General features: G+C 43.0%; 1 long non-coding RNA gene across 1 annotated transcript in view; it reads right to left on the bottom strand.

The window, feature by feature from the left end:
• Nucleotides 1-600: 600 nt before the first annotated feature.
• LOC144773048 (uncharacterized) overlaps nt 601-12837 on the bottom strand; it is a 245211-nt gene continuing 232974 nt past the window's right edge. The window contains exon 3 of the long non-coding RNA XR_013599909.1: nt 601-653. This is a non-coding gene — a long non-coding RNA (uncharacterized LOC144773048). The remainder of the gene's footprint in view (nt 654-12837) is intronic.

Here is a 12837-nt window from a genome sequence, read left to right as displayed (position 1 = left end):
TCCTTAGACTAGCTGACATGTTTTCTATCTTTGCCACACCTTTCGATCATGCCCATAAAATAAAGAGGGATGTATATTGTGTTAGTAGTCTAGTGCTACTACCTAAGGCTGTTTAGATTTTCAATATAGGCCACAAAAAGAAGATCATAAGTGTTGTAACACAGTAACATGCTAACACTGTTCCTCTGCCGACCAGGACGTTTCATTGTAAAAAATGCCATCTTCTGTCTCCTTGTCTAGGAAAATTGCTCATTTTATTCACAGTGGTAGAAGGAAAACAGCATGCCTCTGCATTGAAATACTTTACACCCTAAGAAAGTTATTTATTCATCCCAGTCAGGTTTCAGAAATGTCTATGGGTACACCACTGGCTTATCCTTTACTGTGCCCACTGAAGACTTTGACTTTCGGCTTCTAAATCGGAGTTGCCGCTCAAAGTATTCTGAAAGCTCTTGGATGGAGTTTGATCTCTTTTTCGGTTCTCTTGCTTCTCGGATCAATTCAGCAGGTGAAGACATTTTGCGTGAACTTTCAGGGATTTTTACTTTGAAATCTTTGTCTTCCGGTATCTCCTTGCCATCTTTTAGGTATAAAGATGCTGGAACTTTTGATGCTGAGTGAAGTCTTGCCACATGCATTGCAGAGAGTTGTGCCTAGGAAATCAAGGTAGATCTTTATTAATCTGTAAAGAAATATGAAGAACAAAGCAATACAAACTGTACTTAATTTAGGCTTAAATGGCACTATTTGCAATGTGTGCCGACAGCAAAATGAGGCTTCCTGGTTCAGTCAATGGGTAATATAGCGATGGATCCTAATTTCAGTGCAAGATCTCACACTAGGGACAATGCTGGTCGCACACAACAAATTAGTTCCAAAATATAATAAAGGAAAGATATGCAAAGTGGATCATCACTAATTCACTCACTGAAGAGGAAAGGATCTGCTGTCTGAACTTTTAATTGTGTTTGATGGACCCTTGCTTCCGTTTACCCTGATCCCTCCAAAAAATCATTACAGAGGAAGGTCGATGAAGTAAAATAACTTAAAATAATTCAATCTGGATGAAAGGATATTTGTGAAATATTGTAGCTTAATATGGGTATATAGAAAGAAAACACTGCATTGAAATAACTGTGGGTGGGCGAGACTCATATTGAAAACAAGCACTGGCAAACCTGGTCTGACTTTGTCTGCCAGCCTTTTGGCTTTGTCAATCCCTGTTTTGATTTCTCATGATTTTTGCAAAACTTGATTGTTGAGGAAGCTCCAGGCCCTTGTCAATCAAATAATAAAAATATTGCTTAAAAGCTAAAATGTTTTTGGTCTCAAAAAGCACACACTGACTTGTTGCTGCTGTAGTGAACAATTTTGGGTGTGGAGTTAGCCAATTGCTGAAGTGGACTGATCCATTGATCACGGATATAAGCTGCTGCAGGTGATAGCAAAAGGTGAATGACACAATAAAAGACCAATAGATGAAAAGGGCTGGTTGAAAGCCCCTGTAAGTAAAACTATCATATATATAATTTTGCTAAACTTTAAATGTCCTGCCTAACGCCAGACCTAAAAATAACAGTTTAGCGAGAAAGAAAAAGATTGCTTTGTCATCTTTATATCTTGATTGACGTTTTCTTTTTACAGGTTAACATGAACACGTTACAATGCGTGGATACTGATTTTTCTGTTTTATTACCTGCTACTTAGGAGTCATATAATAATTCATTTAAAACGCTCTTTCAGTCACTCATTAAGAAAACATTCAAAACAAACTCTCCTGAGGAAATCTTACATCCGCTAGAAAAGTAAAATTAAGCTGGTCCACACTGTCCAACAGATAATGTTGCTTTTTTCAAATATGCAAAATGTTACCAAAAGTTAGTAGTAATCCTCTAATAGTCAGTGTGAAATAGGGCATAAACGCTGTATGCTTCCTGTGTTCCGCTTGATGTACAATAAGGGATTCCCTCATATTGCACCAGGTTCAAGCTTTTTTGCATATGCAACATCCTCCTGGTACTTTCAGGAGAAATTTGTGTAGGAAAACACTGCAGTAAGGGGGTTGCTATTAACATTACACACAAACAACATTTGGAAAACTGCAATTTTGTAGTGTGACTGACACATTTCTGACGACCATACACCGCATCTCAGCCCAAAAAAAGTTATTAAGTATACATTTCTCTTCATGAGAGCTCATTCCCAACCAATGCTTCTCTTCTGGTTCTATCTCAGCTAACCTCTAGCAACATATCTCTAATCCCAGTTCTCGAATTTTGGTATTTCTTAATTTCTGAAATGTGCTGTTTCCATGGAGGCCATGGGAGTGGATCGTAGCCTGGTTGAATTCCTGAGGGACCTACACAGGGATACTAAGGCCAACGTCAGATATTCTAGGGATCTGAGGGTGTCGAGGAATTTTCACATCGAGAGGGGTGTAAGGCAGGGGTGCATACTGGCCCCCTTCCTATTCAACCTATACATTAACGACCTAGAAGGTTGTCTGTTAGAAACAAAGGCTGATTATCCATATGTGGGCAGGAGAGGACTGCCGTCCTGATTTATGCGGATGACGCAGTCCTCTTAGCACGAACTCCAAAGGGGCTACAAACTCTACTTGATTCTTTTCACAGTTTTATGGACAAACAAGATTTGTCCATAAATAATACAAAATCATATGTGATGCAGGTGGGGTTGCGCCCTAGAACTCCATACAATTTTACGGTTAACGGTGTGAGGGTCCCAAAATGTACAACGTTCTCTTACCTAGGTGTCCTGATGGACCATCGGCTTAACTGGGCTGCACTCTTACAGAAAAAAAGGGGTGAGGTCAAGAGGGCAATCGCGGCCCTTCTTGGCTTTGCATCTAAAATGGGCAATCGACCAATGGCAACAATGCTAAAAATCTACCAGGCCAAGTGTATAGCCATAGCCAGTTATGGAAGCGACCTATGGGGATATTGGGACCTAGAGGGCCTACAGGTGACAGAGAACAATTTTCTAAAGCGGCTATTGAGCGTACCAAAGGGGACCGCAAATCTGTCTGTCCATGAAGAACTGGGCATGCCATTTATATGTGACACTTTAGCCCTACGTCCCCTTACATTTTGGCTGCATTGTTGGCTTAATGAGCATATTGGTCTCACCCACAGTATCTTAAGAGAAGCCCTGAGCCTAATTCACACGACGAACATTCCCTGGTTCAAGTATTTAAAAACTTGTTTTACGATGTTGGGGCGACCTGATTAGTTTTCAAAGCCCGAAGGTATAGCAAGAATGGACATTAGGCACATAAAGCACTCCTTCTCACAAAGAAAACTAATGGAAAGAGAAGAGAGAGAATTGTTGAAATCCAGTGTGAGGACACATTTGCTGCTTAAAACTTCCTTGGATATGGAGCTGTACTTGTCTTGGCCGCTTCCAGCCTATGAGCGATTTCTTTTAATCAGGTTTAGGTTTAACCTTTTTCATTTTTTATTAGCAGTTTCTAGGGGTAGTCATAGGGGAACGGTGTTAGCATCCTGTGGCTGCGACAATAAGTCTCCACAGGATTTGCTTGACTTTGTTTTCTTTTGTAAATATTATGAATTTCCCAGAACCTTTTATCTTAAATCGCTCTTAAGACAGTTACATTTTGTGCAAGTACGCCCAGCACTATTATATCTGCAACTACTTAAACCAGATTGTATCCATTTTGTGGCCGGTTTTTTGAAATGTGCAACGAACCTCAGGAAAAGTTGGGACTTTTAACAAGTTATTGTATTTTATTGCTTTTACTTGTGGCTTTTATTTATTCCCTCTCTTAAGTGTTAATGACGTTGGTATGAACTCACCATTGCTTTTATACATGGAAATTTTACACACTGTGTTTTTCCTAAATATGTAATTAGCTGTACAGTAACTTTTATGGTTTCTACTATTGAATACCGAATAAAGTATTATAAAATGAAAATTCTCAATTCTGGTTAGTTCTTCGCCTTTTTACAATGTGAATGGTACAATGTTATGTGAAGCATGCTATTGCCCCAGACACAGAAGCGCTATATAAAATGTTAAAAAAGAAATAAATGGCTTTGAGACCCATTACTGTGCACTAATGGTATTTTCCAAGGCATTTATTGTGTACCCGATTCTACTCCCAGCGCCTTGAGACACTCACGGGTGAGTAGCACGCTTCACAAATCCCTGATTGATTGATTGATTGACTCCAGGACTTGGAATGAGGCCGTAAGGAAGCAATATAGAAATGGCTACAATTATATGATGGATTGTGGATGAGGCTATGGCCTAAGGAGTCAGCAATGACTGCAGACAGCACCTAGTAACTCTGATTTCTGATATCGCCCCCACCCCCACCTCCCAGGCCCAGAAATGTCACTGTCTTTGCGAAGATATGTAGCATAAAGAAAACGCTACCAAATGCATTACGAACCCCCAGTGACCCTAGAGGGCGTGTACCATGGCAACCAGGTCAGTTTCCTACGTCCTAATCTCTATTCTAGACGAGGTTCCATCTTCGACTTTCCAGGTGCATCTGACATGCTGTAAAACCTAAGTTAAGCTGTAAAGCGACTATGAAAGGCGATGATTCCCCGTTGTTCCCTCTGACAATTGCCTGCTCAGGAGCATAAGCGCTTTGCCTCAGGTATTTCTGCCAGTGCACCCAGGGCTTTAAGGGGGCCAGGTCTTACCTGGTCTGAGCACCTGCAGTTTTTTTTAAGGGATCCTCGAAATGGGTCTCTTTCGGACTCTGTTTTGCGCCATGGCACAGGCCGTCCATTTCTTTTCGGACCGCAGTGACAGCAGGTACATCGATGTGCGCTGCTCATACTGCTCATTTCTCACTAGTGGAGAAGTTACGGCATGAAGTCATGCCAGGTGAGCGTTGTAGGGGAAGGGAAATCCTTTAAAGTGAATCATTGTATCTCTGGATTTCCCTTCTTTTTTTGAAACTCAGTAGCAGCAACATTGTTGTGGTTTCACCAGGGCTTTAAGCAGACGTTTTTTTTCAATATTATATATAAGCCATAGTTGCTGCTTATTTATCTTAGGGAACTATCAACCATTGACAAAGCCAATAGTCCTGACTTGTAGGTATGATGTGACTTGTTGTATCATATATCTGGGCGCAATGACAGGAACAACAAAAGACAAGTCGGGTGGCACACTATGCTAAGCACAGTTTTTTAGCTTGCGTGTTTTTAAGCCACGCCCTTATTACATTAACCTTGCCCCTTTGAGAGAACCCCACCCCAAGTTTTTGCGTCCTACTTAAAGCCCTGTGTGCACCTACCAAGTTTGTAACACTGGCCTCAGAAGAAACGACCAACCTGGAATAATCCCAAGACGGATTAAACGTCAGGCTTACAGCGCAGTCCCTGAAAAGTTCTGCTGCTGTGAGGACTTTTAAAGATCCCTTATAAATATGTCAAGCCAGTTTCGTTTCAAGAGGCACCGCGCCTCACCACCTCTTGGACTCCAAAATAGTCAGTGCATGCTCCAGTACCCTCCATTCCTCACGCGTGCTGGGTTGTTGCAGCATGACATTAATGTAGGCCGTCGGATATATAACATTCAGTCATCCCCCTGCCTCGAAAGTGGCGTCTCGCTATTGTTGTAGGCCAATTCTAGATATCAAAAAGCCAGGAACAGCAGGGAACACTATCACTCTCTTTAACCAAATAAATGTCATCCTTAGCATGTAAAGTGTACAACCTTGTTCTCCAGTACCCTTTCATATCTTCTAACCAACTCAACAATTTGAGATGGCCTCAGCACTTTGGAACACATTCTACAGCCTATCAATAAGGTGCTCACAAAATAGCTTACTAAGCTTACTGATGCCCTTCAATAAACATATCGAACTATAATTGACCATTATGGTTTTATCACCCTTTTAGTGTAGTGATATAATTATGGCTTGTCCTTATGAGGTCGGAAAGACCGCATGCTGCAAGATATTGCTGAATAATTAAGTAACTGGGGAACCCCAAATAGCACTACCATAAAGGAATAATATAAAGGGGCAAAGCCTGGTCGCGGGGTGCATTCCTATTTTGAACTGGTAACACTGTACTGATCACTTGAAATGTAAAGACACAAGCGAAATATGCTTATCTGAAGCTTCTAGCGTGTGGAAAATGCATAACTTCTTCTGCTCTAGAGTCCCACTAAAGATTTAAATAATGTCGGTCCCACTTATTGCTGCTAATAATACAGTCAGGCGCATTTTGGGAGCTTTTTTTAGATCGGTTGCTAACTTGCTAAAAGAGCGTAATATTCTTTTCCATTATGTCCTGTCTTAGTGATTCCCATTGATATTTTTTATAAATGTACTAACAGCCCGTCCCGATGTTGTCCTGGTATGAAATAGAATGTGTGTAATGTGTGTATTTGGCAAGGGCAATTTATTTTAAAATCTCGCGGTAGACAAAATTTTTTGTTTCATTAGAATAGGGACAGAGAAGGGCCAGCTGCAGCCCTGGTTGATGTTAGCAGGCACGTGTAATGTCGTTGAATGAGAGAGTTATCAGCCGCGGGTAAATCCGTTTAATGAGAGAGTTCAGTGACAGCGAGTAGGAGAGGCTGCAGTAATTGTCCCCGCAGACACGCTCATTTGCGTGTTCCCCCACTTGAGACCCAGATGCAGGCCTGTTTGATGTTAGCAGGCGCGTGTTCCCCCCGCTTGAGGCCCAGCTGCAGCCCTGGTTGATGATATCAGGCGCGTGTAATTAGTGTACTGATCCGCCGCCTGAGCCAGGCTAGAGCCCTGGTTGATGGTAGCAGGCGCGTCTAATTTCGTTGAATGAGAGAGTTCAGTAACAGCGCGCAGGAGAGGCTGCAGTAATGTTACTTACCAGGCCTCCAGCTGAACGCGTTTGTCATGCCCCCAGCACATGGCCACAGCAGACGATCTTCTGATTAATGTACGACCCACATGGCATGAAGGGCGGAACTTAGCACACGCCCCCAGCGCGCCCCTTGATGCGGCGCAATTGTGTTCACATGGCATGAAGGCCGGACACACTCCCCCAGCGTTTCTCACGCCCCCAGCGTGTCACGCCCCCTGCATGTCACGCCCCCAGTGTGTCACGCCCCCAGCGTGCCCCTTGATGCTGCGCAGCAACGTAATTGGCGCTTGTATGTACGACTCACATGGCATGAAGGGCGGCCACACGCTCCCAGCGTTTGTCACGTCCCCAGTGTTTGTCACACCCCCAGCACACGCCCACAGCCCACGATGTGATGGCCGTACCACACGCCCCCAGCGTTAGTCACGCCCCAGCCCACAGCACAACACAGACACACCCACAAGGGACTACTTTGCTGGCACAGTTCTTTTACCTTTTAAATGTATATGGTGTCCTACGGTACAATTGTATGTCTTGCACTGTATGATTGTGATGAACACCACTGTTTCTTGAAATGTTAATAAAAACAATTCAAAACAAATAATAATTATATGGTGGCCGTCTGCATAGCCTATGTCCTTCTGCTGCAACTGCCCTTTCCAACGCTGTACTGGGTGTTGTGATTGGTGCTGTGGTTACTGAGATTACCCGCCTCAAAGGTTTGGGCTCTCTCTTTATAATATTAGTATGGATATATAGTTTCAGTATAATAAATGATTATATTGTGCTCTCTTTACTAGTAGGCTAGACCTCCTTAAAGTATAATACGATTTTGCTGTCTCAATTTGCTCTACTTTGGCCAGATGACATCCTTTTTTATACCTATCACTCAACAGGTCAAACAACCTTTTGTAACTAAATATACCTGACAAATCAGTGCCAACTTGGACTATCAAGTTTTCAAATAAATTGGTAAAATGCAAAGAGTGTCTTTTATTATTTTTACCTCCGCTCTCAAAGGTAATAGTCAGTGATTGTGCTCATTCCTAGCCTTCAATTCCAGATTGCGTCCTGTTTGCTGTGGTAGCAAGTGATAGGTATTCTCAAACAGCACATGAAAATCCCCAACCAGAGGTATTCTATGTAACACCATACTTAGTAAGCTGGGGGCTATCTCTTCCATTAGTCGCTACATACTGGATCAGATCATCTGTCTAATTAGCTGAGAATCCCCGACAGTAACCAATCTATCAACATAAACTATGTCATCCCTGCTAGCTCAGAAACAGTCTCTTGCTGACCTTAACCAGCAAGTGACCTTATCTATCTGAGCCCCATGCCCTCAGTGAGATTCCCTTGCCACCTGAAACCTTCGCTCGAGCTCCCAGCAGGGCTTTGTGGGCCCTAGACCAGAGCTCGGTCTGAACTCAGATAAGAAGCGGTCATCTTGGAGCTGGGACACCCCAAACTTGTTAAAATGAATTATTTTCACAGAAAATATTTTGAGTCACGTGTTCTTTGCAAGTCTAATGTAACAAGTTGTGTAAGCCAATTCAGAAATATTTATCAGTAATGTTGCTTCTGATGCTAGCTCACTGCCAAGATATTTGCCACTTCTGCTTTCTACTTCTCATTTTACTTGCGCCATATCTCCCCCTCCTTCTTTAGTACATGTTGTATTATCACAATTGATGGCGCATCAGTATCTGCACTTTAGTCTTTTGCCGGCTGCCTCAAAGCAAATGCGGAGGAAAGTTCGGTCTTGGAAGAAGATTGAGGCCGACTCCCTAATATCAACCCTGCTCTCTTCTCCCCCCCCCCCAAGATGACACAGATGAACCTGGACTCTGACACTACTGCCCTGATGACCTGGTTCCGGGCCGCCTTAGATAAGCTTGCCCCGGAGCGAATGGAGAGGACAAGAACAAAAGGAAAGGGAGCCCCATGGTTTGACGCCTCTCTTAAGGAAAAGAAGCAAGCCCTCCGCAAGGCGGAGAGAAGGTGGAGACTCAATTACTGTCCAGCAGAGTCACTAACCTTTAAATCACTTCTTGCTAGTTACAAGATGGACATCTTGGCGAGGAAATCCGCCTTTTATGAGAACAGAATTAGGGAGGCTACAAACAAACAAAGGGAGACCTTTGTGATTTTAAGGGAACTTACGCAGCTGGGCGAGAAAGTCTTGCGGGTGATCAACCCGATTGCGATACCTTTCAAGGCTTTTTTCTCCAGAAGGTACAGGACATCTTGACGGATATTACTACGATCCCAGCTGGACCGTCTTTGCCATCCTGCCAAGATAGTCAGCTGCAAACTGGGACCATGAACAGCTTCCCATATATTGATGAAAAGCGACTGGTGGAGCTTGTCGGCCATGTCAAATCAGGTTCTAGCACAGATCCCTGCCCCCCGAAAATGTTTAAACTGGCCTTGCCCGGTATTCAGTCTCAGTTACTGAGTCTACTGAATGCCTCACTAGAAGCGGGCTACCTTCCAGCCCAGCTGAAGGAAGCTAGAGTCTCCCCACTCCTCAAGAAAGCGGGAGCCGATGTTAAGGTACTGAAAAACTATAGGCCTATCTCCCAGCTGCCACTCCTGAGTAAGATCTTAGAAAAACACGTCCTGAACACCTTAGCCAGCTTTCTGGAGGAACACCATCTACTCCATGCCAGGCAGGCTGGTTTCCGGCCACAGCATAGTACAGAACTAGTTATGGCCACGGTCACCGATGAGCTGAGAGTCAGGGCAGACAAGAAACAGCCATGCGCCCTGATTCTGTTAGACCTGTCGGCAGCTTTTGATACGGTCACCCATACCATCTTGCTGGACCGTATCGCTAAGCTGGGGATAACAGGACAGGCGCTCAAGTGGCTAGAATCCTTCCTGTCAGGACGTACTCAGAGGGTACAGATGGGGGATCAGCTGTCAGGGATTAGTGAGGTGACATGGGGTGTGCCCCAAGGGTCCGCACTTTCCCCCTTACTTTTTAACATCTACCTACAACCACTGATGGAGGAGCTCATGCGTAGGAATTGTGAAATCTTTAACTACGCAGATGACACCCAGCTGCTGGTACAGCTGGAAGATACAAGGGAGGCTCAGGAGTCAGTGAGGAACTTGCTCAGATTCACGGTCAATTGGATGACCAACAACCTCTTGAAGGTGAATGCTGAGAAAACGGAGGTACTGGTGTTCACCAACCAGGCAAATCCTTGGGGTGATCTGTACTGGCCCCCAGAATTAGGAAAAACTCCTACTCCTGGTACGGTGGTAAAAAGTCTAGGTCTAAAGATCGATACAGATCTTACCATGGCCCCTCAAGTTTCGGCTGTGGTAGGCTCTTGCACGGGTGTGTTGAGGCAATTACGCAAGCTGACCCCCTATTCTTTCAGCCTCCACCTACAAACCATCGTCTCTGATACAGTCATCTCGAGGCTAGATTATGGCAACGCTCTGTATCTTGGTTTGCCACAGAAGTTGCTGAGGAAGCTGCAGGTCGTGGAGAACGACGCAGCTAGATTGATTTTTTCTCTACCGAGAAACTCACATGCAACCCCACTCCTTTGGAAGCTGCACTGGCTGCCTGTGAAGCTCAGGGTTCAGTTTAAATGTCTCTGTGTGGCCCATGAGGCACTCTTTGGTAAAGCCCCAGAGTACATTAAGCAGCGCCTGAGGAGGTATGTTCCCGGCAGAACTCTGCGCTCAGGTCAGACCTCCAATCTGACTCAACCCACATTTAAACTAAAAACTAAAGGAGGCAGAGCTTTCTTGGTGATTCTTCCACAACTTTGGAATGAGCTGCCGGCCAGTCTGAAGGAAGATTCACAGCTACTTTCCTTCAGGAAGAAATTGAAGACGTACCTATTTAAAAAGGCAATACTTCCGGCCTAATCAGAGATGGCAGAGGGTTTTGGGGTGACAGCATGTTATGTTCTTTCTGTTTAAGCGCTTAGAGACCGGCGGTGATAGGCGCTATACAAAAACTTTATAACATAACATAACATAACATTTTGTAAAATCATTAAATATGTCTTCCCATTAGTCGTATGGACCTTTGTTAGTGAACTTGAAGCGCTTTAAGGGATGAAACATCAGAAATGCATTTCCAATCTGTGAAGCCAATGTGACCCCACAATAAGGACCAAACATCAGTAAATTAAAATAAAATCGGTTTATTGTAAACCCATCCAGTGTGTATGCAGAGCAAAATTAAGTTCACAGGATGCAGCAACATAGTTTGCAGGCTGAAATGTGCCCGTAAGTCAAATCATCTAGATATATATAAAAATGAATGTATGTCTGTCTGTTTGTCCTTTATGCATTACTACACCATTCATCCGATCGCCATGAAACTTTGAGAAGTTGTTGAGTACACTCCCGCGAAGGTTTCTGGCATAATTTTATTCTTTAAATATCGGCCCCCAGGGCCCTCATATTCTTTTGAATACTGATGTACGCACCAGACGGAAAAACAACAAATCGTGTATCCACAAGCACTCGAATAAATAAATAGAATTAAACAGCATTCATCCGATCACCAGGATACTTTGGGAAGTTGTTGAGTACACTCCCGCGAAGGTTTCTGGCATAACATTTTTTTAAATATCGCCCCCCCAGGGCCCTCATAATCTTTCGAATACTGATGTACGCACCAGACGGAAAAACAAAAAATCGTGTATCCACAAGCACTCGAATAAATAAATAGAATTAAAACGACACTTTAAATGTTTTCCATATTAAAATGAATACGTTTCAATAAAAATGACACAATGTAAATTAAATGTTATCATAACGAGTTTCCTTGAATTTCCATTCTTCGGAGATCGCAGCAACGCGCGACGGGTAAGCTAGTAATGAAATACAGAATAGTAACAGCCATAATGCTAATGAAACAGATTGTTGCAATATGGTTTACCTTAAAGAAACTGCACTTTTGTAATCTAATCATAGGTAAAAGATTAAATAATGGGACATTTTTTCAAGGGAACATAGTAGGTGTTGCATCTAATGGAACTTCTGTAGAAGTCCAAGGAAATAATAGTAGTGTTCAGCATGAAGCCTCACATTCAAGGAAAGTCCAGCAGAGAGATCTGTTCCCTCCCAGAGTCAAGGTAAGGTCTGCCTATCTAGCTGTGGAAACACTAATTAAATATGACAGTAACTTCAAAAACTTCCACATCTCCTTCTCACTACCCAGTACCAACCAAGCAGTGCACAAGAGAGGAGTCAAAATACTCCCTATTTCCCATCTCATCGAAACCTGGACCTCAGCCTCCAACCTTGAGCATGCCACCATCGTGGTACACGATAAACAGAAGGTCTCCTTTGACCATTATTTCTCCAAGTTCATTGCCAGCTTACTCTTTCCAGACCACACTACCAGTCATCTAATACAAACAATATCCTTTCTCTAATTAACGAGAGATATGATAACGCACCTGCAAAAGGAAAGTTAACAGACTGTCGAATTAAGAAAAATATTTTCAACACGAGCTTCCTGTCAACTAAAGCTCTTCAGAATCAAAAATGGAGATGAATTACAATATGAAATAAAATACTGATCACGTTAAATGTACGTAAGCATAACATGATTACAACTGTCAACTGATCAACTTAATATGCTGATGTATATACAGCTTTATTGGGTTTAATGAATATACTCCACTAATGTATTTAAATGTGACATACACATTAGCAAAATGTAATCATACGTTGAATTTAAATGTCATATATGAATATATGGATGTATATTCATGACGTATACAAGGTGGAGTACAAATTATGCTGCTCCACAATGTTCTGCAGCATGCAACAGATTAGGGCTGTCTGACCCACCTTAGATGGCTTGTACATGTCTGAGCTGGTATGGTGCAATCACCAGGAATGTACTTTCAGTGGGCCAAATGCATGCACAATTATTTTGGTGTCTTGATGCGTGTGAGTGTTTGTGCCAGGCTAGTCATAGGTTCTCATAAACGATGTAGAA

The sequence above is a fragment of the Lissotriton helveticus genome, chromosome 8 (assembly GCF_964261635.1).
Source record: "Lissotriton helveticus chromosome 8, aLisHel1.1, whole genome shotgun sequence".
Lineage (NCBI taxonomy): Eukaryota > Metazoa > Chordata > Amphibia > Caudata > Salamandridae > Lissotriton > Lissotriton helveticus.
The sequence above is the reverse complement of the archived record's forward strand: the minus strand, read 5'-3'. Positions and strand labels throughout refer to the sequence as shown.